The sequence below is a fragment of the Leiobunum rupestre genome, chromosome 1 (assembly GCF_980474605.1).
Source record: "Leiobunum rupestre chromosome 1, qqLeiRupe1.1.hap1, whole genome shotgun sequence".
In the NCBI taxonomy this organism is placed as follows: Eukaryota; Metazoa; Arthropoda; class Arachnida; order Opiliones; family Sclerosomatidae; genus Leiobunum; species Leiobunum rupestre.
Window position 1 is genome coordinate 80,205,227 of NC_143384.1, and position 13,961 is coordinate 80,219,187.

At 42.2% G+C, this 13,961-nt stretch overlaps 1 protein-coding gene across 1 annotated transcript in view; it reads right to left on the bottom strand.

Moving 5' to 3' along the window:
* The window catches only part of Adsl (adenylosuccinate lyase), a 34,602-nt gene that overhangs the window by 9,964 nt on the left and 10,677 nt on the right, over window positions 1-13,961 (bottom strand). The window lies entirely within an intron of this gene.

The following is a 13,961-nucleotide window of genomic DNA, read 5'->3' on the forward strand; positions in this document are numbered from 1 at the left end:
GGAAAATACTGCTTTTGCTAAGTTTATAATTAGTTGGTTTTTAGTAGTCAGGAAATTACATAATATTTTTAAGTTGGTTTTTAGATGTTTCCCTAGTAGGATTTAAGTTGCTTTTAAGTAGTTAAATGTAAATGTTGATTCTGGTTTAGTTGGAAATAAGTTGATTAATAAAGAGGATTAAGTTATTTTTAAGTAGGCATTTGTCCCAAATACAAACTGAAAACCAAGTTGATATACAAGTTGTCCTAAGTGGTTTTTAGCCAACTTATTTTTTGGTAAGGGAGGTATTGAAAAATTGCAAAAAAAACCCGTTCAGTTCTTATTTTTTAAGTAGTAATTTAATTAAACAGGACAAAGGTCAATTGAATGTGTTTTTCAAGAGTCTTCCATAAATTATTTTATGAATTTTGAGTCATTAACAGTGTTTCCACTCTGCGGTAGAGATTTTCGCCTATTTTAGGGGCAATTTTACCAGTTTTCGCCGGTTCTATAGTCGATTTTCGCCGCCGTTTTCGCCGCAATTTCCCTCCATAGATTTACCTTAATTTTTTTAGTGAGTGTCACTGCATATTTTACTTCTCTTTATTTCCAATCTTAGATTTGGGCAATATTTTTTTATATAAAAAAAAACATTTTATTTCTTCAAATGTTATACATTTTTTATTGGTATATATAAAAATTGAATTGGCGGGCATAGGGGGCAGAGTAGAGGGACTACAGAGACGACGATGTTTTAGTTTTTCTGACTGAAAATATCGAAAAATATTTTCGCCGCAATTTGCGCCGTTTTCAATGGTTTTCGCCGCTTTTTCGCCTTTTCGCCGGTTTTAAAATTAATGGTGCCCACCGAGACAGTTTTCGCCGAAAACGCCCTTTTTCGCCGCAAAGTGGAAACACTGGTCATTAACCTTTGACACTAAATAGTTTTTAACTTTTGTCGTTTATCTCAACCAACCAATTCAAAACATTTTAACACTTGTTTTTTAATTCCCCGTATGTATTTTGCTAGTAAATTAAAAAAAAAACTATTTTATTTCTTTACAAATTTGGGTTTTTTCAAGACTCAAGAATCCACTAAAAATTGGTGGCATTATGTGATAAAATCATATGGTATAAATTATTGGTCTTTTTAAGACTTCCTAAACAAAACTTAATGGACATCGCAGAAGTGGCGTTGACAAGGTAGGTCGCAAGTCCAAACCCCTTTGACTGTACAATTTTTTTACGTATTTTAACTTTGACATGGTCTGACACCCCCCCCCCTTGACCATTCTTTTGCTACACCACTGCATCTCCAGTACTGATGGGATCATCATTAACAGCTACACTGTATTAAGACTACCAAAATCACTATTATAAGCCTGCAGTTACGTGTAGTAATGGTAATTGACAACATAACCCACTTTATCTGCTAAAGAGTTTAATTTCAGGAAATCAATAAAAAAGCTTGCAAAAAGAGTAACGAATTTTTATATTTTTGCAACAAGACATTTTTTATACATAATACATTTGATGATCATTTTACTATTTGTAACTATGCCCTTTGGGTGATTGTTTTCTTTTGACAAGTTAACCTCAAAGTTTTGCTTCAAGTTTAATAATAATGATTAATAATCAGCTATTTTAGCTTTGTCTTGACATCTTTCAACACTGAAATTTCTCAACCGAATCCTTTGTGCTGTGGGTCCTGAGGGACTCGGTACAGCAAAGGTTGTGCTAGAGAGTAAACAATGGTACCATTTGTAAATAACTAAATCTTCTTCACTGACATCACTTAAATTTTCAAAATCTAGACATTTTTTCAATCTCTTAGTCTTTGACTTAAGTTACTTTTGTCTTTCACACTGCACAATGTTGAATGTGAGTTTTCTCTTGTCAAGAAGGACATACATCTTGAAGATTCTTATAATTCACAAGGCAAGTTTCTATTTACTAAATGATGCAGTTATACCAAACTAAGAGTATCAAGTTTAAAATCTTCATGTGTATAGCCTCTGCACAAATGGTAACCCCATAGCAAGACAGTTCCATTAGAAGATTCATCATAAAAGTCACTTGACACAGTCTATATTCCACTATCAGTTGTTTCATTACTTTCAGGTTCTTTCTTTATATTATGTTATGTAGTGATATTGGTATTATATGAACCAGTTGCAGCAGTATTTACACATTTCAATATTTATTGTACTATTTAAATTGACCTATTTGATTAATAGTTGGTCATGTAATGAGGTTTATATCAGGGTTGGCTGCTTAAAACAATAAACCAAGTGGTTGTTTTTAACTTTGCTACGATTTACTCTAAGTTATTCCCAATTATTTGTACATTTGCTTACTAAAACACTACGAAACTAAAACGTCTAATATTCAAAACTGAAACAAAATCTACAACTACACATTTTAAAGCAATACTGCTGTTTTGTAGTTGTTTATTGGCTAGTAATAATCGACTAGGCACAGAGAAAGCATCTAAACTTGTGTTTTTGTTAGCCTTTAACAAAGATATTAAAGAGAGTGAAAGAAGTATAAGCCCTTAAGTTGTATATTCACAGAAAATAAAAAGGTAATTTTATAACCGTTTTTTGGTTTGTTCAGAATTAAGGTTTTATTCCAAACCTGGTTTATAAAGGGTGTTTGAATTTGATAGCCCCAGGCATTTTGCCCAAAAACTATATTACCTAGAAATGTGAAATTTTCAGGATGTACACTATAGGGGAAAGCCGTTTTTATTTGTAAATTTATTTATATTTTTCTAACGCTAGGTGGTACACAAAAACTGTCAATGAAAAAGTTGTAGAGCATACTCGAAAACCATAAAAGAAATTGGTTTGGTCGGAATAGGTCAATTTGTCACTAAGATGAAAAATAAAAAGTAGTAGGTGGCCTGAGCCTTTTTACAATTAATTTAAAAATAAACCTATATATATTGTAAACCAATATGTAAACTAGCCTCTGGCTAATTGTTGATATCCTCAATAAATATGCTTTTATTATTATTAATGTTTGTATGACGGCTAAAAATTAACGTTTTTTAAACTAATTTTTTTTATTGGTAATTAATTTTGAGGGAAACAAAATTTCCAAGGCTCTGCTTCTTCCTTAAGCCAAAGTGGGATGTATCGAACTGAGGGCTGAGTGGTACCGGGGAAGCGAAATTACGGTATCGTTAACGGTCCCCTCGGGGTACCAGGCGGCACCCCGTTGTATTTTAGCCTTCCGCCCAGACAGAGGATTAAGGGCGGTGACCTTCTACTTTCCTCTTTATTCGTGGAATCTTCATGTATTCCAATAAAAACCAAAACAAGAAAAACCAGCCAGGGGAAGGGTGTATCTCAGGATACTACCCTCCCTTCAACAAAGATCAGGTCATGGGTCTGTCTTGGGAGATACCGAACCTATGTTGCTAGGGTCTGCCTCCGGCAGTATCCAGCATCAGACAACACTCAGAATGAGGGAAGCAAGATGAGTGCTTCTAAGGCTCGTACTCGCATGACTAAGGAAGTTGGCAGAAGACTCTGCAGAGGGTAACTCCTCTTCAAACAAGAGATCAAGGTAGTCGGACCACGACTCGCCAAGCTCTCAACAACTGGCTGCCAAATCGTCTAAATCACAGACCTTCAATGTAGGTTCGATGCGGATGGCCATCATAAAAGAGGTTTTCCCTCGAATTGCTTAACCGAAGAAGAAATGGGAACCATCCAGCGTGGACGTCTGGAGATGATAGATGGGATACCCTCTTCCTCGATTCTGGCAATTTCAGCAGAGGGCGGGGGGTTGCCCTGGTTTACCTGTGCAAAGATGACTTCACAGGTAACTGGTTAAGTCAGGAGTTCGACCATAACGAACACGTTCTTCAGGGATCGAGGCGTTTGGTTACAAAAGCCAGTGACCTGCCGAAACCTTTTAAGGTCGCTCTCCGAACACGGGACGTCTGGACGAAGGACCCTAAAGTCCTTCTCAGGCGTCTACAAACCGTCAACGGTGCGTTGAACACCAACTGTTGGAAGGTGCTCGGCAAGTCCGAGGAACCGACTGACATCCGTAGGATTTTTCTAATGGATGGTGAGTCGGTCAACGCCATCAAAGCGGCCGGATTTTTTGCTGAAACAGGTTTGGACAGGGGTATTTTTAAGATACTTAGTAACCCAAATCAAACCCCAGCCGTAAGTTTTGTAGAGGGTGTGGTTAATCCTACACCTGTTAATGAATCCGAGTCTAACGAGTCGGTTATTTCAGGACTAGATGAATTAGAGCCTCTATTAAGCGACTACCCGGAGGAGGACACGCTAACAGAGGACATCAGAGACCTCTGTGTATTGGACGGTAAAGAGGTCCAAGGCATGGTGGCTCAGCCAGGTGGAGCAAGAGTGGGGGAGACTGATGGAACTAACCTAAAATCCTTGGTCTTAATAGTGCAGGTAATGTCTATGACTATAATTCCGTTTCACCTAGAGCTTGTGTATTGGTACGCAAGGACATTCATGCCCTTCCGCTCTCAATCTATCACTCTAGGGACACCGCCGTGGTTAAAATCATTTCCTCTACTACTGATGGGAATGATGAACTCATGCTGGCATCTGCTTACTTCCCTTACGATGATGCTCTGCGCCCACCATCACAGGAGGTGACCAATTTGGTTAACCACTGTGAGCGGTCGGGAAAGAAACTCATAATAGGATGTGATGCGAATGCTCATCATGTTATCTGGGGCAGCAGTGACCGCAACAATCGTGGTGATAAACTATAAACAATAAGAACAATTAACCAACTTTTGTTACTCGTAACAGAAGTGAGGTCATTGATCTCATGCTATGTACAGAAAATATCGCAGCTTTAATTTATAACTGGCATGTGTCTAGTGAACCGTCATTGTCGGATCACACACACATTTGCTACGAAGTCAGGATTAAAGTGGTTCAGGTTTATACTGAACTTCGAAATCCCAGGCGAACCAATTGGCCTGGTTATAGATAGGATTTAAAATTTTCATCTGAAGGATGATAAGCCTAGGCTGTCATCGGTGCTGGATTTCGATTTGGATGTTGATCGCATGCAACATGCCATTATCGACTCGTACCACCGCAACTGTCCGATGAAGTCTACCAACCAGCCAAGGTTAGTTCCTTGGTGGAATCATGAGATTGGCAGACTTCCCAAAGAAACTAGGAGGCTTTTTAACAAAGCGTCGGGTGACTGGGTTGCTTATAAGCACACCCTCACTACCTACCATAAGGCCATCCGCAAGGCAAAGATTCTGTGAGAATATCTCTGATATTCCCAATACTTCCTAGTTAATGAAAATTATGGCCAACGACACTATTAAGTTGAAAGATGGCAGACATTCTTCATCGGGTAAGGAGACTAACTCATATGTTAGATGTACACTTTCCTGACTCCAGAACTACGAACAGCACTGATTCTGATCCCTTTCCCATTAGGATTGCACGTACCAAAAGGGAAGACTGGGCGGTGGCGAATAAAATTTTCACGCACTCCAGACTTATGTGGGCAATTAAATCTTTTAAGACCTATAAGTCTCCAGGGCCGGATGGGATTATTCCCATTCGTTTGCAGGATGACATTGATATTCTCTGCCCCATGCTGAGTAGAATCTATAGGGATTGTATTGTCCTTGGATATATTCCAAGCACCTGGAAACTTTCTAGGGTGATCTTTATTCACCCTCGAGGCTAAGGTTTTAAGCTCGCTTTCAGGCCAATCAGTTTGACTTCCTTTTTTCTAAAGATTTTGTAAAAATTGGTAGACAATTATATCAGGGGGGGGGGGAGAGGTTATTTCTCAAATACCTCTCTCGACGGCTCAGTATGGCTACCAAAAAGGCAAATCTACTGAGATTGCCCTTCATGGCATAACTAATTGCATTGAAAGGGCTATTAACTTTAAGGAAATAGCTTTAGCGGTCTTCCTTGATATTGAGGGCGCTTTTGATAAAGTGTTTAGCGCAGTCATCATGAAGGCTGCAAAGCCCTTTGGAAATAATGACACTGTCATTGGGTCAAAGCTATGCTGACGAATCGTGTGGTGGTATCCTCCCTGCTTGGTGAATCCCTTATGGCCGCCACCAGCCGTGGCTGCTCGCAAGGTGGTGTTCTATCACCTTTGCTGTGGTGCCTGATTGTGGCTGAACTATTGGTGAGGTGGCCGCTGCTTCCGCTATGCTGACGATATCGCCATCATCTTCACGGGAAAGTTCCCCAACACTATTGGCGATTTAGTGAGAAGGGCTCTTACGGTTAATCTTGTTCCTTTTACTCGTAAAAGGATGTAAAACTCTTTTAATGTTATCTCCTTATTTGGGACTATCTTGAGCGAAAGCACCAAGGTGAAGTAGATTGGTGTTATTCTAGACAGCAAACTAACGTGGAAGCCCCACCTTGACTCTATAGTTATGAAGGCTAAGATGTTACTTTGGTGCACCAGAAGTGTAGTTAACCGGTCATGGGGGCTTAGCCCTAAAGTGGTCTTCTGGCTGTACACCATGATCATCACACCATTGCTCTCTTATGCTGCAGTGGTCTGGTGGCCTAGAATCCGAATAAAGACTGTGCAGAGTGATCTGCGCTCCCTACAGAGGCTGGCTTGTGTCAGCATCACAAGAGCTATGAGAACAGCCCCAAGTGCTTCTCTAGAAATTATCCTGCTGCTATGGGAGCCTCTACTGGGAAATTTCGAGTCAGTTACCTGTCTTCCTAATGGGTTCTGATATTATGGCTACTAAATTACATTTTAGTAAGCCTTTCAATATCTATTTTCCAAGCCGTACGGAGTGGTCTAATCACAAACCCCTCGGGGCCATAGGACAAATCGTTTGGTTTACCGATGGGTCTAAGACCCACTCTGGCTCAAGTTCGGGAATGTATTGTCTTACTAACAATCTCGGCTTCTATGAAAGCCTTGGTGTCTATTCTATTGTTTTTCAGGCGGAAATCGCCGCTATAGATCTGCTTCTGTGTTGACTTATGTCTTAAAAAGAAGCTTTATGGTAAGGTTATCCAAATTTATTGAGATAGTCAAGCGGCCCTCAAGGCTCTTAACCAGTTTCAGATCTCTTCAAAACTGGTTTATAGCTGTTTGAATCTCCTCTCGGAGCTAAGCACCAACAATTAACTTCAGCTCTATTGGGTTCCTGGCCATCGGGGGTTCTATGGAAATGAGAAGGCCGATGTCTCGGCCAAGGAGGGAGCATAGGCTGGGTTCTTTGGTCCTGAACCTGCCGTTCCTATCCCCTCTAGCATAGTACGCGGCCTTATCTCTAACTCTATGACTGACCGTCATCTCAAGCTTTGGCTTGAGATGGATGGCCTAAGGCAGGCTAAAGAGTTTATCTTAACAGGTCACTGCCTTCTTAACAGACATCTTTACTTGATTGGAATCAATGATGATCCAATCTGTACGGCATGTCAGGTTGAGGAGGAAACCGCCCAAAGATTCGAGTATCTCGGTATGCATCAGTTGGAAACCTCTGATTTTCATAACATGCCGGCCAAGAGGATTCTCCGTTTTGTGTCGGATATCGGGCTTTTTAAGTCATAAGGTTGCACAATGGACCACTGGTCGAAGTGCGCGAACGGGCATGTCTTTAGCCCTTCTCCCCTTTCATTAATAATAATAATAATAATAATAGCCGTGAGCAGCGGTCCAAGAAATGTTAGAGTTATACTACGGTGATGGTCATCAAAACGCACATCTAGTAAGTCAGTCACCACACTATTCTCCATGCCGTTCGTGGACACCATTACTTTCATCCATAACGTGCCACGCTCTACCAAGCACTTTACGATGGTGATATGCGACTTAGATTGGACTATTGCAACTGGTTCAGTGTCACGGCCGGTACAAAAGAAAATTTCCTTCGTTTGCTCCTTGTGTCCAATGAGTGCTCATTCTCGAGAGACTGCCCGCTTAACAGACAGACCAACCACATGTGGGGCGATGAAAATCCGCACTGGGGCTTTCTTCACCATAATCAGGTCCAATTTCGCTTCAAAGTCTGGGCTGGTCTACTAGGAGATCTATTAGACTATTTTTCTACCGAATCGGCTTAATGGGGAGAACTACTACAGAATGAAGTTGCAGAAGCGTTGGAACATGTACCTTTGATCGACATCACACACCTTTGTCTCCAGCATGACGGTGCACCTCCGCACCAGCAAAGAGGTGTGGTCGAGCGGGTGCGGCACGATTCCTTAACACAGAGTTCCCTGGGCGTTGGATTGGAAGGAACGGTCCAGTGCGAGGGCCTCCTAGGTCCCCAGATTTGACGGAAGGAAGAAGTTTATAAGACGCCAGTCACTAGTGAAGAAGACTTTCACCAGGATAATTATTACAGTGTTTCGACTCGTAACTCCAGCTATGGTCCGTGGTTCATTTCAAAATGTGCTATATCGCGCACGAACGTGTATAGCAGCGGATGATGGAATTATTGAACCTCATTTAGTATAAGACTGGTACATGTGCTCATTTTATAACACTTTGGGAAATTGTTTTTATCTCGAAATTAATTTAAAAAACGTTAATTTTTTAGCAGTCATACAAACATTACAATTTAGATAGGTTTCTTTTGAAATTATTTGTAAAAAGGCTTGGGCCACCTACTGCCAACTTGTTATTTTCATATAATATTTCGGTGACAAATTGACCTATTCCGAAAAAAACCTATTTCATTTAAGGTTTTCGACTATGCTTTACAACTTGTTCATTGACTGTTTTCGTCTACCACCTAGCGTTATAAAAATAAAAATTCCATAACACTGCAAATGTTGACATTTAGGAGCAGCAGACACAGCACCTCACACAAGGAGAACGCAACCCGTCAAAAATCGTGCATTTTCTTGGGAACATTTTTAATTGGTTAGACGCTTTAGCGCCTGCTGCCGTTGAAAAGGGAAAATACGCAAATTGTCTACCCCCGTAAAACGCTCAGCGTAAAGGTTCACCCAATGAAATTTGTACACAACACTGCCTTAGCATGTTTAAAGGCTAGCTGCGTACTCCTTGTGTTTGTTGCTCCTAGATGGAATGTTCCATTTGCGGTTTTACTCTAGTCGATTGGGGTGAGATCTATGAAGTCAGACAGATTCGGAGCGAATCTTGAGAAATCAAATGGAAAACGCTATAATAGCCAAAATTTCGGCAAAAATGAAAAAATAGTCTGTTACAAATTATATTAAATTTCGGTTATGAGGAAATTTTGCAGAGTAACGTAGCAACCAAACGTTTTGAGCTGCGACCCTTACTGCGAAAGTTACCTTTCCTTAGGGAGACAGGATTTTATTTGGTGTTAATCGATAGATTGTGAATCATAAGTTATTTCAAACACCCGTTAAAATTAGTTTAGGGTTGGAAAAGGCCATTTGAAAACATGTGGATACCCATAATTATTCCCAGGGTTATTAGTAAACCTTAATTTAATAATTATTTTAAATTTCCCTTCGCAACCTTTGGAGAAAGTTGGGTTTTTGTTGAAGATAAAAAGCGTTATCGGCTTTTCTCGTTTATTTTTTTTAATAGGTTAAAAAATGTTTATTGTAAATAAGATATATTTTTAATCACTAATCTTATCTTACTATTTTTTAACCTTATGTGTATACATATTCGCTTACAGCGTTTATTATTATCGTAACTCCTAATATGTCGTTCATCTTGTAAAGTATTCATTCTTAATAAACGTTTGTCATTTTAAATTACTACGTTATGATTTCTTACTAGTTTCATTAGTTAGTTAGTGTAGGGTAGCTCTGCTGATTAACATTGGATTTAAAACTCCAATAGGTTATTGGCCCAGCACGCTCCCACTGCGCCACTACTATGCTGATGATCTAGTCTGCTGTATCCCGGTTTCAGTTACCATCACCGTAATCCGTATCCTGTCAACAGTTCCCGTTAGTAACCATGGATAGTCTTTTTCGTCAAGACGTCGAGAAACTATCAGGTCCGGAGAATTGGAGGAGTTGGAAAAGACAAATCGTCGACATTCTAACCGTACGAGACGTATACGAGATCCTTACTGGCGAATGGCTTGAACCAACGGAACCATTAACAGTAGCAGAGAGATCTGAATACACTTCAAACAAGAAGAAGTACCGAGTGGCTTTCAGTACAGTCCGTGGCATCATCTGGTCAGCCTTGTCCAAAAAGGTCCAAAACATGATCGCCAACTGCGACACCCCGAAGGAGATGTGGGATAAGCTACTTGAAATCTTCGAGCAGAAATCGTCCAATCGTCTGCGAAAGCTCCTGGCGCAGCTAATGCGCACGACGAAGTCGCCTGATGTCGACATGGCTACCCACATTGCCCAGATGTGCTCTCTTTGGGCAGATATTCTCTCAACGGCACATTCAGAAAAGGACATATCCTTCGATGACTGCATTCTCATCGCCTGTATTTTCGAGTCTTTACCTCAGGAAGAATTCAGAGAATTCGGCATGCTCTGGGACACAATGCCCACAGAAAAACAGACCGTCACCGAATTGGAACGTCTGTTAATTGGTCGAGCTACCAGAGAGGAAGACGTCTTCATAGATTCCTCTGGTCTGATGGCGAAACGCAATGCCGGAGGTCATCGCGGTCACTCATCGAACGAGACGAAAGGCATGAGACGTAAGCCTAAATGCCCCAATTGCCGAAAGTTTGGTCACATAGCAGAAGACTGTCGAGGACAAAGGAAAACTCCTAGAAGGACGAGCGTTGACGAAAGTAATCGCACCAGCATTGGGGGTCTGATTGCAGCAAATGGTCTCGTTGCTTGCTCATCGTCTGAAGCAGCATGGTATTTTGACTCGGGTGCTACACAGCATATCACGAACGACGCCACAAAGTTCCTAAACTTCCGCAAGTTCGCTATTCCAGCGACTCTTCAGATTGGAAACAAGACGCAGATGACAGCGGATGGTGAAGGAGACATAAGGATTCAGTTCCGGATCGGAAAGAAACTCTATCAAGAGGTTGTCCACAATGTCTGGCACATCCATGACTTTGCCTGCAATGTTTTCTCGCTAAAAAGCGCCATGAAGAGAAACAAGAATCTGGAGTTCAAAGTTACAGCAAATTCTTGTGGTCTCTATGAAGTCCTCGGGGGTAAGAGAAACCTCTGTGTCCCTGGTAGGGTCGAGAACTTGTATCGTCTGGACGTCATGGTCAAGCAGCCATCCCAATCAGCTTACATCGCAGCAGATCCTCGAAATGACCGAAAAGCAGATTTACAAGTCTGGCACGAGCGGATGGGTCATCAGGATAAACGTCATGTAGCAGCAACCTTGAGAAGACTCGGATATGCAGTCCTCAACCAGAGCTCAGATAAGCTCTGTGAAGGGTGCATCTACGGCAAGATGACGAGGCACAGCTTCGGCACTCGTTTGGAGAAGGCTACAAAGTCGGGTGAAAGGATTCACTCCGATCTCTGGGGACCGTCACCGACACCGTCCATGAAGGGGAAGAGGTATTACCTCCTGTTCAAAGACGAGTATTCCAGTATACGAGCCGTCTACTTCCTAACGAAGAAATCCGAGGTCATCGACTATTTCAAGGATTTTCTTGCTCTTTGCCGAACCCGGAATTACCCAGTTCAAGAGCTGATCACCGACAACGGAACAGAATATGTCAACGCAGAGTTTCATCAATGGTCCTCTCAAGAAGGTCTAAAACATCGCACGTCCATGCCGTACACGCCCGAACAGAACGGAGTCGCTGAACGAGAGAACCGCACAATCATGGAGTCAGTCCGTGCCATGTTGCATTCCAGAACAGAGCTACCACCCAAGCTCTGGGCAGAAGCGGTGAATACGGCAGTCTATATTCTGAATCGATCGGCTCCAACATGCATTACTGGGAAGACGCCATACGAACTTTGGACGGGAAAGCCAAATCCGTCAATCAAGCATCTAAGGGTCTTCGGCACTGATTGTTTCGTTCACGTTCCAAAGGTAAAACGGAAGAAACTTGGAAAGAAAGCATTCAAGGGTCTCCTCGTCGGCTATGAAGATGACGCTGACGGTTACCGAATTTACGTTCCGGAGCTCGATAACGTACTCAGATCAAGAGATGTCAAGTTTGATCCAGAGCAATATGTCATGGAGTACTCTCCTAAAGTTCGTAACCAGGGCGAGCAGTCAACCGAAGATGCGGTCTGCATAGACGGACCCATCACAGTCATCGACGTACTGAGAGACATGCCAACCAGAGCAACCAGTTTCTCAGAAGACGAGCCCATCACAGCTACAGATGTACCAACCAACATGCCCATCATAGCGGCCGGTTTTTCAGAAGATAAGGTCACCACACCTAATGAGGCAACAGTGTCTCTTCCTGACAATGTTCGGGACAATCAACCTGAGAAGAGCGGTCCAGTCCTTAGAGATCGTTCAACACTAAGGAAAGTCGAACCATGTCAGAGGTGCCAGCTAGCAAATAAAGCATTCCTCATCTGCGACATGTTACCACAAACGGCACGAGAAGCACGTTCAAGCAATGAATCCGCCGAGTGGGAGAAAGCGATGGTAGATGAACTTTCGGCAATGAAAAGACACGACGTCTACGAAATGGTTGATCCTCCACCTGGTCGCAAGATAATTGGAAATCGTTGGGTCTTTCGTACAAAGAATGATGAAGATGGGACGATCGTCAAGCACAAAGCCCGGCTTGTCGCAAAAGGCTTTACGCAACGAGAGGGAATCGACTTGAATGAGACTTTTGCTCCAGTTGCCCGATTCGAGACACTACGAATCTTTCTCAACCTAGTTGCCCAGAAAAATCTCAACCTCAGGCAATTCGACGTAAAGACCGCATTCCTTCATGGGAAGCTATCCGAAGAAATTTATCTGCGTCAACCTGAAGGTTTCGACAATAGTAGTGGACAAGTCTGGAAGTTAAAGAAAAGTCTCTACGGTCTTAAACAGTCTCCACGATGTTGGAATGAACGAATTGACAAATCGCTTCAGAACCATGGCTTCAAGAGTGCTGATGGAGATCACTGTCTATATATTTACTCAACCAATGACGTTTTCTTAGTCTTGATCCTCTACGTCGATGATGGATTGGTTGCCGGCAGTACCACAAAAGCAGTTGATGACTTTCTTCACGACTTCAGCGATGAATTCGAAATCATAACCGGAAAAGCGTCAACGTATCTTGGACTTAAAATCGATCAGTTAAGCGACGGCTCCGTATTCTTACACCAAAGCGCCTACATCGAGAAGGTTCTTGAAAGGTTCAACATGCAAGACTGTAAACCAGTGAGCACTCCTATCGGCAGTCCAGACACGACCAACCAAAGTCAGGAGAGTTTCGAGTCAACGACCATATATGCCTCGGCCATTGGAAGTCTCAGATACGCAGCGACAGGAACACGACCTGACATCGAATACGCAGTCAAGCGAGCGTCCCAAGCAATGGCGAATCCAAAGGTCGCTGACTGGAATGGAGTTAAACGAATTTTTCGTTATCTCAGAGGGACCAAGTCACTGGGTCTCTTATTCAAGTCCGAGAATTCCATGACAACCATCCCCTACAGCGACGCTGATTACGGTGGTTGTGAGAAAACAAGACGTTCAACGTCTGGGATCGTATGCCTAATTGGCTCAACTCCAGTTACTTGGGCGAGCAGAAAGCAACAATCTGTTGCTTTGTCAACCACGGAGGCTGAACTAGTAGCTGCCACTGAAGCGGCGAAAGATGTCGTCTGGATTGAACGAATCAAGTCTTTCCTGGGTCTCAACGTAGACGATGATGTACCCGTACTCCGAATCGACAATGCAGGGGCCATTAAACTCATCATAAATCCTGAGTTTCATCGCCGAACGAAACATATCAGTATTCGTCAGTACTACGTTCGTGAACTGGTCGAAGAGGGCGTCATCGACGTTATGTATGTCCCGAGTGAAGAACAGCTGGCCGACATTTTCACTAAGCCACTACCTAAAGAAGTCTTCACCCGCCACCGTCA